This window comes from Mustela putorius, unplaced genomic scaffold, assembly GCF_011764305.1.
Source record: "Mustela putorius furo isolate JIRA1106 unplaced genomic scaffold, ASM1176430v1.1 tig00003834_pilon_pilon_pilon, whole genome shotgun sequence".
Classification (NCBI taxonomy): domain Eukaryota; kingdom Metazoa; phylum Chordata; class Mammalia; order Carnivora; family Mustelidae; genus Mustela; species Mustela putorius.
In genome coordinates, this window is record NW_025421987.1 from 28,413,168 (window position 1) to 28,426,378 (window position 13,211).

Genomic DNA, 13,211 nt, shown 5'->3' on the forward strand with positions numbered 1-13,211 from the left:
ATAGGAATTGCATTAAATGTGTAGATTGCTTTAGGTAGCATAGACATTTTCACAATATTTGTTCTTCCAATCCAGGAGCATGGAACATTTTTCCATTTCTTTGTGTCTTCCTCAATTTCTTTCATGAGTACTTTATAGTTTTCTGAGTATAGATTCTTAGCTTCTTTGGTTAAGTTTATTCCTAGGTATCTTATAGTTTTGGGTGCAATTGTAAATTGGATGGACTCCTTAATTTCTCTTTCTTCTGTCCTGTTGTTGGTGTAGAGAAATGTAACTGATTTCTGTGCATTCATTTTATATCCTGACACTTTACTGAATTCCTGTACAAGTTCTAGCAATTTTAGAGTGGAGTCTTTTAGGTTTTCCACATATAGTATCATATCATATATGAAGAGTGATAGTTTGACTTCTTTGCCCATTTGGATGCCTTTAATTTCCTTTTGTTGTCTGATTGTTGAGGCTAGGACTTTTAGTACTAGCAGTGGTGATAATGGACATCCCTGCCATGTTCCTGACCTTAGCGGAAAAGCTTTCAGTTTTTCTCCATTGAGAATGATATTTGCAGTGGGTTTTTCATAGATGGCTTTGATAGTATTGAGGTATGTGCCCTCTATCCCTACACTTTGAAGAGTTTTGATCAGGTAGGGATGTTGTACCTTGTCAAATGCTTTTTCAGCATCTATTGAAAGCATCATATGGTTCTTTTTCTTTCTTTTATTAATGTGTTGTATCACATTGATTGATTTGTGGATGTTGAACCAAACTTGCAGCCCTGGAATAAATCTCACTTGGTCGTAGTGAATAATCCTTTTAATGTACTGTTGGATCCTATTGGCTAGTATTTTGCTGAGAATTTTCGCATCTTGTTCATCAAGGATATTGGTCTGTAGTTCTCTTGGTCTGTCTGGTTTTGGGATCAAGGTGTTGCTGGCCTCATAAAATGAGTTTGGAACTTTTTCTTCCATTTCTATTTTTTGGAACAGTTTCAGGAGAATAGGAATTAGTTCTTCTTTAAATGTTTGGTAGAATTCCCCTGGGAAGCTGTCTGGCCCTGGGCTTTTGTTGTTTGGAAATTTTTGATGACTGTTTCAATCTCCTTACTGGTTATGGGTCTATTCAGGTTTTCTATTTCTTCCTGTTTCAGTTGTGGTAGTTTATATGTCTCTAGGAATGCATCCATTTTTTCCAGATTGTCAAATTTGTTGGCGTAGAGTTGCTGATAGTATGTTCTTATAATTGTCTGTATTACTTTGGTGTTAGTTGTGATCTCTCCTCTTTCATTCATGATTTTATTTATTTGGGTCCTTACTCTTTTTTTTTTGATAAGTCTGGCCAGGGGTTTATCAATCTTATTAATTCTTTCAAAGAACCAGCTCCCATTTTCATTGATTTGTTCTATTATTTTATTTATTTATTTATTTATTTTTGGTTTCTATTTCATTGATTTCTGCTCTGATCTTTATGATTTCTCTTATCCTCCTGGGTTTAGGGTTTCTTTCTTGTTTTGTTTTGTTTTCCAGCTCCTTTAGGTGTAGGGTTAGGTTGTGTACTTGAGACCTTTCTTGTTTCTTGAGAAAGGCTTGTACCGCTATATGTTTTCTTCTCAGGACTGCCTTTGCTGTGTCCCACAGATTTTGAACAGTTGTGTTTTCATTATCATTTGTTTCCATAAATTTTTTCAATTCTTCTTTGATTTCCTGGTTGACCCATTCATTCTTTAAAAGGATGCTGTTTAGTCTCCATGTATTTGGGTTCTTTCCAAATTTCCTCTTGTGATTGAGTTCTAGCTTCAGAGCCTTGTGGTCTGAAAATATTCAGGGAATCATCCCAATCTTTTGATACCAGTTGACCTGATTTATGACCCAGGATGTGATCTATTCTGGAGAATGTTCCATGTGCACTAGAGAAGAATGTGTATTCTGTTGCTTTGGGATGAAATGTTCTGAATATATCTGTGATGTCCATCTGGTCTAGTGTTTCATTTAAGGCCTTTATTTCCTTGTTGATCTTTTGCTTGGATGATCTGTCCATTTCAGTGAGGGGAGTGTTAAAGTCCACTACTATTATTGTATTATTTTTGATGTGTTTCTTTGATTTTGTTATTAATTGGTTTATATAGTTGGCTGCTCCCACGTTGGGGGCATAGATATTTAAAATTGTTAGATCTTCTTGTTCGACAGATCCTTTGAGTATGATATAGTGTCCTTCCTCATCTCTTATTATAGTCTTTGGCTTAAAATCTAATTGATCTTATATAAGGATTGCCACCCTTGCCTTCTTCTGATGTCCATTAGCATGGTAAATTGTTTTCCACCCCCTCACTTTAAATCTGGAGTTGTCTTCGGGTCTAACATGAGTTCCTTGTAGGCAACATATAGATGTTTTTTTTTTTTTAATCCATTCTGATATCCTGTGTCTTTTGATTGGGGCATTTAGCCCATTAACATTCAGGGTAACGATTGAGAGATATGAATTTAGTGCCATTGTATTGCCTGTAAGGTGACTGTTACAGTATATTGTCTCTGTTCCTTTCTGATATACTACTTTTAGGCTCTCTCTTTGCTTAGAAGACCCCTTTCAATATTTCCTGTAGAGCTGGTTTGGTGTTTGCAAATTCTTTCAGTTTTTATTTGTCCTGGAAGCTTTTTATCTCTCTTTCTAGTTTCAATGAAAGCCTAGCTGGATATAGTATTCTTGGCTGCATGTTTTTCTCATTTATTGCTCTGAAAATAACATGCCAGCTCTTTCTGGCCTGCCAGGTCTCTGTGGATAAGTCTGCTGTCAATCTAATATTTTTACCATTGCATGTTACAGACTTCTTTTCCCGGGCTGCTTTCAGGATTTTCTCTTTGTCACTGAGACTTGTAAATTTTACTATTAGGTGATGGGGTATGGACCTATTCTTGTTGATTTTGAGGGTGGTTCTCTGCACCTCCTGATTTTGATACTTGTTCCCTTTGCCATATTAGAGAAATTCTCTCCAATATACCTTCTTCTCCCCTTCTTCTTCTGGAATCCCAATTATTCTAATGTTGTTTCATCTTATGGCGTCACTTATCTCTCGAATTCTCCCCTCATGGTCCAGGAGCTGTTTGTCCCTCTTTTCCTCAGCTTCTTTATTCTCTGTCACTTGGTCTTCTATATCACTAATTCTTTCTTCTGCCTCATTTATCCTAGCAGTGAGAGCCTCCATTTTTGATTGCACCTCATTAATAGCATTTTTGATTTCAACTTGGTTAGATTTTAGTTCTTTATTTCTCCAGAAAGGGTTTTTATTTCTCCAGAAATAAAGTTCTTTTATTTCTCCAGAGAGTGTTTCTCTAATATCTTCCATGCCTTTTTCGAGCCTGGCTAGAACCTTGAGAATTGTCATTCTGAACTCTAGATCTGACATATTACCAATGTCTGTATTGACTAGGTTCCTAGCCTTCAGTAGTGCCTCTTGTTTTTTTTTTTTTTTTTTTTTTTTTGTGGTGAACTTTTCTGACTTGCCATTTTGTCCAGATAAGAGTATATGAAGGAGGGCACCTGGGTGGCTCAGTGGGTTAAGCCGCTGCCTTCAGCTCAGGTCATGGTCCCAGGGTCCTGGGATAGAGTCCCATATCTGGCTCTCTGCTCAGCAGGGAGCCTGCTTCCCTCTCTCTCTCTGCCTGCCTCTCTGTCTACTTATGATCTCTGTCTGTCAAATAAATAAAATCTTAAAAAAAAAAGATTATATGAAGGAGCAAGTAAAATACTAAAAGGGTGGCAAAGACCCAAGGAATATACGCTTTAACCAAATCAGAAGAGATCCCAAATCGTGGGGGGAGAAAGGGGATAAAAAGAGGTTCAGGAAAAAAAAAGAATCAAGAAAAGAAAACGAATAAAGAAAAATATAAAAAAGAAAAAATATATATTAGATAAACTAGTTAAAAAATGTTAAAAAAGAAAAGGGTAAAAGTTAAAAAAATTTAGCAGAAGAAGAAAAAAATAGAAAAGAAAATTAAATTAACTGCAAGACTAAAAAATCATGGGGAGAAAGCCATGAGTTCCATGCTTTGCTTTTTCCTCCTCTGGAATTCCATTGTTCTTTTTGGTATTGGACCTGCACTCCTTGGTAGGTGAACTTGGTCCTGACTGGATTTCTTGTTCATCTTCTGGGGGAGGGGCCTGTTGTAGTGATTCTCAAGTGTCTTTGCCCCAGGCGGAATTGTACCACCTTTACCAGGGGCTGGGCTGAGTAATCAGCTCAAGTTTGCTTTCAGGTGCTTTTGTTCCCTGAGCACTTTCCGTAGAGTTCCAGAGGACAGGAATGAAAATGGCGGCCTCCTGGTTTCCGGCCCAGAGGAGCTGAGAGATGGAGGTCCCACTCCTCATTGTGCCCTCAGCAATAGCGCCCAATAACTCCCCTCTCCCTGGCCTCCGGCCGCACTCTGAGCTCAGCCAGCCTGCAACCAGTTCAAGGTAAGCCCAGCTGAGAGGTCGCTCCTCGGCTCTGCCTCTGTAGCCGGCTTCCCCGTTCTAATACCTGCAAGCCTTGCGACACTCAGACACCCCCTTCTGTGACCCTGCGGGACCTGAGGCCAAGCTGACCCCACGTGGGCTTCACCCCGATTTAGCCTCTGGAGTGATGTCTGTCTGTGGAACAGACTTTTTTTTTTTTTTTTTAAAGATTTTATTTATTTATTTGACAGAGAGAGATCACAAGTAGGCAGACAGGCAGGCAGAGAGAGAGAGAGGAGGAAGCAGGCTCCCCGCCGAGCAGAGAGCCTGACGTGGGACTCGATCCCAGGACCCTGAGATCATCACCTGAGCCGAAGGCAGCGGCTCAACCCACTAAGCCACCCAGGCACCAGGAACAGACTTTTAAAAGTCCTGATTTAGTGCTCCGTTGCTCTGCCGATTGCCAGGAGCCGGCCCCTCCCCCCGGGGTCTATCTTCCCTTTGCTTTGGATTCACTTCTTCGCCAGTCCTACCTTTCAGAAAATGGTTGATTTTCTGTTTCTAGAATTGCTGTTTTTCTTCCCTTCGATCTCCTGTTTATTTGTAGGTGTTTGCAATCTTTAGATAAGCTATCTAGCTGATCTCCTGCTACATGATGGAGTCTCAGCCTGCTACTTCTCAGCCATCTTGACTCCTCCCACCATTTTACATTCTTACTAGCAGTGCACCAGGGTTCCAGTTACTCCATATCCTCTCCAACAGTTGTCATTTTGTTTTTGTCTGTTTTATTTATTTATTTTTTTAATATATAGTAGTCATCCTAATGGGTGTGCTATATGTGATTTTGAATCAGGAGAAACTCTCTCTAAAAGATTAGATACTTTGTACTATGGGCCTCTCTGACTCAAAGGTTACATATAATACAAGATTGACAATTATTATCCTCTGCTATTTTTATGAATAAAACCAATGTTCATTAAAAAAGGCATAGTTGAGTAGACAAAGAAAAGCTAAAATCTTTGTCCACGCTAGTAGTGTTTGTGTGAAACCAGAGAGTTTGGCCACAAAAACATAGCCCATAAACTAATACCCTCCTGAAAGTATCTTCCCCTAGGAGCAGTCTTTGTCTAGCAGGGACTAAGCCCTTAGGGTGATAACTTTGGGACTCTGATAAGGTATTAGCTGTTGTCAAACTCCCCAGCTAAGCCAAGAGTTTCTGGGGGACAGGGGTTGTTCATGTGAATTTGTATTCCCTTAGTGCCTGACATTGTGCAAGGCCTGTACTAATTAATAAAAAATATATATATGTTTGGTGTCTACTATATGCCAGTTGGCCATTTTGAGAGTTAGGGGTGATATGGTGGTGAATGAAATGGACAAAATCTCTGCCCTCATAGACCTTAGTATATAGTGTTGGGGACTACCTATAAATACATGGTATGTGTGTATATATATATACACACACATACATACATATACAATCTATATATTGTTTTCCAATATATATATCTATATTTCCACGGATTGAATGCCATGGGTGAAAAAAAATATATTATTATATATATATATTATATTTTATATTTATATATAAAATATATATTATATATTATATTATATATAATAAATACAATAATATTATATAATATAATATATTAATAATAATATAATAATATAATACATATATTATATTATATTTATAATTATAATTATTATATATAATATAATATAATATTATAATATATATTTTATATTATATAATATATATTATAATTATTTTATATATATATATATATTTATATATATATAATGCCATGGAAAAAATAAAGCAGGAGGAGAAACTGGGTGACTCAGTTGGTTAAGAGTCTGCCTTTGGGGAAGCCTGGGTGGCTCAGTGGGTTAAAGCCTCTGCCCTCATCTCAGATCATGATCCAAGGGTCCTGGAATCAAGCCCCGCATCTGGCTTTCTGTTCAGCAAGGAGCCTGCTTCTTTTCTTCTCTTTGCCTGCCTCTTTGCCTACTTGTACTCCCTGTCTATCAAAAAAAAAAAAAAAAAAAGTCTGCCTTTGGCTCAGGTCATGATCCTGGGGTTCTGGGATCGAGTCTTATATTAGGCTCCCTGTTCAGTGTGGAGTCTGCTTCTTCCTCTCCCGCTGCCACTGCTCATGCTTGCTTCTATTTCTCAAATAAAAAAAATTAAACAACAACAACAAAGTAGGAAATGGGAATAGTGAGTGGCAAGATGGGGGTAGGTACAGTTTTGAACTGGGTTCAGGAAAGGCTCACCAAGGCATGGCATTTGGCTACATACTCAATGGAAAAAAGGGAGTGAGGTATGCTGATTGCTTTCTAGGGGAAGTGTATTCTAGGTAGACAGTACATGGGCAGAAAGCCTGAGATGAGAGTGTGTTTGGTGTGTTGGAAAGAGCAAGAAGACCAGTGTGTCTAGAGCAGAGTGAGTCAGAGGTAGAAGGAGAAGGAGTCAGATACCTAATAGGGAGTCAGACTACACAGGTCTGGCTGCCATCTGCCATTAAGAGAACTTTGGATTGGGAAGACTTTGGTAGGATAAAGGTTTGGTTTTGAGCAGAAGAGAGACAAGATCTGACCTACATTTACATGGATCACTCTGGCTACTGTGTTGAGAATAGAATGGGGGTCAAGGGTGAAAGTAAACCCTCAAAAGGTATTTATTGGTTGATTGAAATGGAGTTTGTGTGTTTGGACTTGGGTGTTCTATGAAGGGAAGGCAGGATTGGCAGTTTCACAAAATAGACCACACAAAGTCAAAAGATGTCAGGCCTCAGCAAACTGTTTATGGATGACCCAGGTAAGGGGGCACGAGTCAGAGAGTACAACATGAAGTCTGTAAGAATGGCCTGGCACCTTCAGGATGGTGCCTGTTGTCTGCTTTGGGCTTTAGGCAGTCAATCTATTGCAGGTTCTGTGATCTGAGCAACATTTTGTGATTGGCAAAGGGACAATTGCCCACAGAGGAGCTCTATTTCTGAGTGAATGGGTCAGACCCACCTTTGATGAATTTCTGCAGATCTTAGGTCTGAGAAAATTTGAGCAAAATGTCAATGGGTTCTCAGTGGTGGCCATGGGTGGCAGACCACAGCTGGGTAGTTCCCACCAGAGAAGTTCTTTATTCCTTCATTAGTGTTAATGAAACTCACGCTGGTGAAGGGAAATCACGTGATGAGACCACAGCTAATTCACCAAAAGTGCTACTCACTTGAGCTGCAAAGCTGTCTGTAACCTTTAATCTTGGGCCTATGCCTCAAGGAAATAAACCCCAAAGCAACCATCAGAAAGGTAACTTGCAAGGGCGTCTTTTGAATTTAAAAGGGCATTTAACTGAGGGTCTTCCAAATGTTTGAGAAGAAAATTCTAGTTAAACAAATAGTCAAACACGGTATTTTAAGGAGGTAGAAAACTACAAAGAAGTAAAAGCTCTGTTTAGGTAAACAATGCACAACACAAAATAGAATATTCCTACAATTGTACCTGTACTCATCAAATGGATTTAGAGAAATGGAAACAGAGTTGGTGAATGAATTTAGAGAAATAAAAGGTATTTTTTAAGCTCATTGCATTCATTTATGGAAAGTGGTTAGATTATAAGCATAAGTATAAAAATAATAAAGTCTCCAGAAGCAATTGGGGATAGATATTGGATGTGCAGAATAAGGCTACTTGCCTTTTATCCTCTTATATTATTTAGATGTTTATTGCCATTCAATCCCATTCAGTCCCATCTTCATCCTTAAATATGGCCCATTCACTGCATGCTAAGACCAGGAAGAAGCAAGTGAAGGTGAGGGCCATTGATTGTTACTCTCAAAAGCCCACTAAAGTAGGTGGGAAATTTCTGGGTAGTCTGTGTACTTGGTCACTGATGAGTTGCTTGGGTCCAAAGATCATGTACAGCTTGGACTACTACTTGACTTTTATTTATATTATGGCAGTTGAAAGTAGTAGCAAATTTTATTAGCAAAGTTCCTCTTTTGAGTAGAAGACTTATTTATATATTATAAAAATACATGCTTTTGTTCTCTAAGGCATTCCATAAACTTGTTTGGAAAATGTTTTCTGTAATTTTAAAAATGTAGACAACCAGGGATGTCAGGATTTGTAATTAATTTTACTTTCTTCTTTAAATTTTTCTGTACCATTAAAAATTTTAAAAGCAATGAATATATTGTTTTCCTTACAGAAGGTAAATTTGTTCCATTTGAAAGGAAAAAAGAGTACCTATTTGGTAGTTTTATTTTCCTTAAACTGGTCCTTATAAAGATTACTAAATTGACTACACAACATTAAAAGTCTCTATGTGACAAACTGCTTCAACACCCACCATAAGCAATATTTAAAGACAGGTGACAAACTGATAGATACCATCAGTTGGTATCTCTAATACACACAGATATTTTATACATCACTAAGAAATGATGAGAAAAGTTCCAGAACTATAAGTAGACAATTTGAATGGCAATAGAATGGCAATAGCATGAAAGAAGTTAACCTTATTTGTGGTTAAATAAATATAAATTAGAAGACAAGCTATTGGTTTTCGTCTATTAACGTAGGGAAGATTAATTGCTAATATTTATTATTTGTTACAGTCAGAGACTGTAGGCATTCTCATACACACTAACAAGAATTAAAATTGGTACAAATTGAGAACAATATCTACTAAAGTTTTAAATGCGAATATCCTTTGACCCACACACTATACTTCTGATCAATTTCCTAGGGAGGTAACTGTAAAGTTTTATACAGGCTTAATGGTTAGATTGCTTGTTGTAGAACTGTTACATTTTACAGCAAGTAAAAAGGTATTGAGAATTACACAATCGAATGCCACAGCTCCAGATCTGAGGGAGAAGAGAACATGGGGGTGGGGGGAGATCTTGAACAAACACTCTAAGCCCAGAGTGTTGCCGTTCCTGCTCGGTGGGTTGCCTGCAGGACTGGGCTCAGGATTACCAGACCTTCTAATTTTTCAAGATAGGGCCCAAATTTGGATTTTTACATAACATTTTCCATATTTAAAAATGTGAGCCATTTAGTCAAAAGTTAAAAAAAAAAACTATATAGACTAACATGGTTTGGATACTAGACTTGGGCCAATCTGTTTCAACCCTTGATGTATATCTACCTACTTATACATTTTTACTTCTAATATTTGTGTAATGTACAGAAGGGCAAAAATAACATGTCATGTTTAAAAAGTAATTTTAAAAACCCCAATCATGTTACTCTTACCCTCCTTGAGAAAGACCATTACTGAAATCTGTGTGCTCCACTGCAATCACATTTGACTCACTTCGCTTCAGAGAATGTCACTGCTTTGAATTTAGTTTTAATTCCCTGTTTTTTCTAAAATATATTTTTAGCACCTATTTTTACAAACATTATGTTGCTTTTTTTTTTCCCTCTTTTGCCTGAAAAGCTCTTATCTCAGTCCATTTCTGCCTTGGCCCTGTGTAAAGCAAGCTCTGCTCTCTGGAGCCCCCAGGGAGGCAGAAGGGGAGAGAGGATGTCCAGATGCTTACCCTGCTGCCTTGGGGTGGCTCATAAGCCAAGTTGTCCTCCTCCATTTCTGGCCCTGGGAACACCTACTTCAAAGCTCTTAATATGAAAACTGAGATCAAAGCTATAACTCCCTGTCATTTTTTTTTCCCCACCTGCCATTTGGACTCTGATTTTCCTTAGGTAAAATGTTTATTTTTGAAAAACAAAAACCTACTTCTGTTTAGTGCTATTCACATCCATTTTGGTCTTGATTATTTGACCTGTTAGTTTCTAAGGACTGTTTCCTTGCCTTCCTTACCTCCCTGCCCGTGATGGTGTTTGGACAGGAGACCTGGTGTGGAGTGCTCATTGACCTGGGCATCTACTGAAGGTGCTCCCCCCTTCTGGGCAGCTCCTTGACAAGCTGGCTGGATATGTGACTGACTCATAGGTGTTGCTTCATAAATGGCTGCTGAGCAGATGGAAGGATGTTTATTGTTTGGGACTACAGTTCTGCCAATCTGCCCAAATTGGTGCATTAAGTATGTTCACAGAGGTATAAAAATAATAATAATATTCATAGTAATATCCCATGCAAGTGAGCATATACTCTGTAATAATCTCTTTCAATGTTTATGACAACCTTGTAAAGGAGGTCCTACATTACTCCCATTTTGCAGATGAGGAAATAGAGGCACAGAGAGGTAAAGCAATTGTATAAGGTCACAGAGCAGGCTGGATGCAGACATGGGATGCAAACTCAGTTCCTTTCGACTCCCCGGCCTGAACCTGTGACCACTGTGAGATGCAGTCTTCTTTCAGATCATTTGAATCCTTTTGGAATTAAAGGAACAGCCATGAGTTCTACTCCTACCCCCCAGGAGTAGCTTCCTTGGCTTCTCCAGTCAGAGACTCTTTTTGCTCTGAAACTCCTACCTGGGACACTTACTTGCCTCAAGTCTCTCTTCCTGGTACTTTTCATGGATACCTATCTGTTTTCTCTGTATTTTCAGCATTGCAAAGCAGAGGCCAACGCTTTAACTCTGGGAACATCAGTCATGCCCAGCAAAATGCTTCCCACTAGCAAGCCTGATAAAGGTTATTTCCTCCTTCCCCACCACCATGCCCCTTTTTCAGTGTTAGCTGCCATAGTACACTTGGTATATTACTAATTTATTGCCATGTAACAAACCACCCCCAAACTTAGTGTCTTATAATCATAGCCATTTTATTAGCTCATGATTTTGTGGTCAGCACTTTGGGCTGGTATGCTCTGGAGTTATTTTGCTGTTGGACGTATCTTGTATCTGCACCAGGGCTGTGTGCTCGAAGATGGTCTTTCTCACGATTGGAGCAGACTGTCATCTGGGTAGGCTCAGGGGACTCATCAGAGTTGCTCTTCTCCACTGGTCTTTTGTCCTCCAGTAGTCTAGACTGGACTTCTTCAGTCAGCAGTCTTGGGGTTGTGTTCCAAAGGAGCAAAAGAAGAAGCATTTAATTCTTCCCCATTTTATTGGATACGGAAATTCAAGAACAGTCCACATTCAGTGAGTGAGAAACTGTTCTACCTCTTATTTTTTAAAAACGCTCACCCCTTTCACTTGTTTCTCACTGCCTTCATTCCCTGTTTCTGGCAACTACCAATCTGCTCTCTCTAACTGTGAGCTTGGGGTTTTTTTGGTTTTGTTTTAATTTCACAAATAAGAGATATTATACAGTATTTATCTTTGTGTGTCTAATTTATGTCAATTAGCACAATGCCCTTAAAGTCCATCCATGTTGTCATAAATGGAAAGATGTCATTCTTTTTTATAGCTGAAAAATATTCCACTATATATATAAACCACATTTTATTTATCTGTTCATTCATTGATGGACACTTAGGATGTTTCTACATCTTAGCTATTGTAAATAATGCTGCAATGAACATGGAGGTGCATACCTATTTTTGAGTTTGGCAGCATGAATTTATATTCCCATTAACAGTGCCCTTTTCTCCACATCCTGTTAAACACTTACGTCTTGTCTTTTTTTTTTTTTTTTTTTTTTTAATTTTTTATAAACATATATTTTTATCCCCAGGGGTACAGGTCTGTGAATCACCAGGTTTACACACTTCACAGCACACACCAAATCACATACCCTCCCCAATGTCTATAATCCCACCCCCTTCTCCCAAACCCCCTCCCCCCGGCAACCCTCAGTTTGTTTTGTGAGATTAAGAGTCACTTATGGTTTGTCTCCCTCCCAATCCCATCTTGTTTCATTTATTCTTCTACCCACTTAAGCCTCCATGTTGTCTTTTTGACAATAGCCATTCTAACAGGTGTGAGGTGATAGCTTATGGTAGTTTTGAGTTGCATTTCCCCAATGATTGATGATGTTGAACATTTTTTCATATACTTGGTGGCCACTTGTAAGTCTTCTTTGGAAAAATATCTATTCAGATCTTCTGTTCATTTTTAAATTGGATATTTTTATGCTATTGAGTTGTATGAGTTCTTTATATAGTTTGGGTATTAGCCTGTCTTCAGATACATGGTTTAAAAATATTTCCTCCCATTCAGTAAGTTGCCTTTTTGATTTTAGATGATTTCCTTTGCTTGCAGAAGATTTTTTTTAATATAATTTTTTATTTTTTATAAACATATATTTTTATCTCCAGGGGTGCAGAAGATTTTTAATTTGATGCAGTCCCACTTGTTTATTTTTGTTTTTGTTGCTTTAGCTTTAGGTTTGAGATTAAACAATCATTGCCAAGACCAGTGTTAAGGAGTTTACCATCTATGTTTTCTTCTAGTTTTATGGTTTTAGGTCTTACATTCAAGTCTTTAATCCACTTTGAATTAATTTTTGTGTGCAGTGTAGGATAATGGCCAAGTTTCATTCTCTTGCATGTAGCTATCCAGTTTTCCCACCTTTTATTGAAGGGACTGTCCTTTTCCCATTGTGTATTCTTGGATCCACTGTTATAAATTAATTGGCCATATATATGTAAGCTTTTTTCTAATATTTCTATCCTATTCCATTGATCTATGTGTCAGTTTTATGTCAATACCATACCGTTTTAGTTACTGTAGCTTTGTAATATCATTTGAACTCAGGGCGTGTGATGCCTTCAGCTTTGTTCCTCTTTCTCAAGATTGCTTTGGCTATTCAGGTTATTTTGTGATTCCATACAAATTTTAGGATTATCTGTTCTATTTCTGTGAAAAATGCCATTGGTATTTTGATAAGGATTGCATTGAGTCTGTAGTTTTCTTTGAGCAGTA